Source organism: Arachis hypogaea, chromosome 11 (genome assembly GCF_003086295.3).
Source record: "Arachis hypogaea cultivar Tifrunner chromosome 11, arahy.Tifrunner.gnm2.J5K5, whole genome shotgun sequence".
Lineage (NCBI taxonomy): Eukaryota > Viridiplantae > Streptophyta > Magnoliopsida > Fabales > Fabaceae > Arachis > Arachis hypogaea.
In genome coordinates this window covers 121,924,987-121,926,115 of record NC_092046.1, presented here as the reverse complement: position 1 = coordinate 121,926,115, position 1,129 = coordinate 121,924,987, and the positions used below count along the sequence as shown (strand labels likewise).

The following is a 1,129-nucleotide window of genomic DNA, read 5'->3' as shown; positions in this document are numbered from 1 at the left end:
TCTTAACTGAATTCTTGCAGATATGTGATACTGTTAAGACTAATGGAGTAGATCCTGAAGTCTACAGGCTCATACTTTTCCCTTTTGCTGTAAGAGACAGAGCTAGACTATGGTTGGATTCTCAACCCAAAGACAGCCTGAACTCTTGGGATAAGCTGGTCACGGCTTTCTTAGCCAAGTACTTTCCTCCTCAAAAGCTGAGCAAGATTAGAGCTGATGTTCAAACCTTCAGACAAAAAGAAGGTGAATCCCTCTATGAAGCTTGGGAAAGATACAAACAGTTGACCAAAAAGTGTCCTTCTGACATGCTTTCAGAATGGACCATCCTGGATATATTCTATGATGGTTTATCTGAGCTATCAAAGATGTCACTGGACACTTCTGTAGGTGGATCCATTCACCTAAAGAAAACGCCTGCAGAAGCTCAAGAACTCATTGACATGGTTGCTAATAACCAGTTCATGTACACTTCTGAAAGGAATCCTATGAATAATGGGACGCCTATGAAGAAGGGAGTTCTTGAAGTTGATACTCTGAATGCCATATTGGCTCAGAATAAAATATTGACTCAGCAAGTCAATATGATCTCTCAGAGTCTGCATGGAATGCAAGCTGCATCCAAAAGTACTCAAGAGGCATCTTCTGAAGAAGAAGCCTATGATCCTGAGAACCCTGCAATAGCAGAGGTAAATTACTTAGGTGAACCTTATGGAAACACCTATAACTCAACATGGAGAAATCATCCAAATTTTTCATGGAAGGATCAAAAGCCTCAACAAGGCTTTAATAATGGTGGAAGAAACAGGTTTAGCAATAGCAAGCCTTTTCCATCATCAACTCAGCAACAGACAGAGAACTCTGAACAAAATGCTTCTAATTTAGCAAATCTAGTCTCTGATCTATCTAAGGCCACTGTAAGTTTCATGAATGAAACAAGGTCTTCCATTAGAAATTTGGAAGCACAAGTGGGCCAGCTGAGTAAAAGGATCACTAAAATCCCTCCTAGTACTCTCCCAAGCAATACAGAAGAGAACCCAAAAGGAGAGTGCAAGGCCATTGACATAAGCACCATGGCCGAACCTGTAAGGGAAGGAGAGGACGTGAATCCCAAGGAGGAAGACCTCCTGGG

General features: G+C 41.5%; 1 non-coding gene across 1 annotated transcript; it reads right to left on the bottom strand.

Moving 5' to 3' along the window:
- Positions 1 to 203: 203 nt before the first annotated feature.
- LOC112725622 (small nucleolar RNA R71) lies at positions 204 to 310 on the bottom strand. The gene has a single exon (XR_003164719.1). It is a non-coding gene; the product is annotated as a small nucleolar RNA R71 (small nucleolar RNA).
- Between the last annotated feature and the right edge of the window lie 819 nt (positions 311 to 1,129).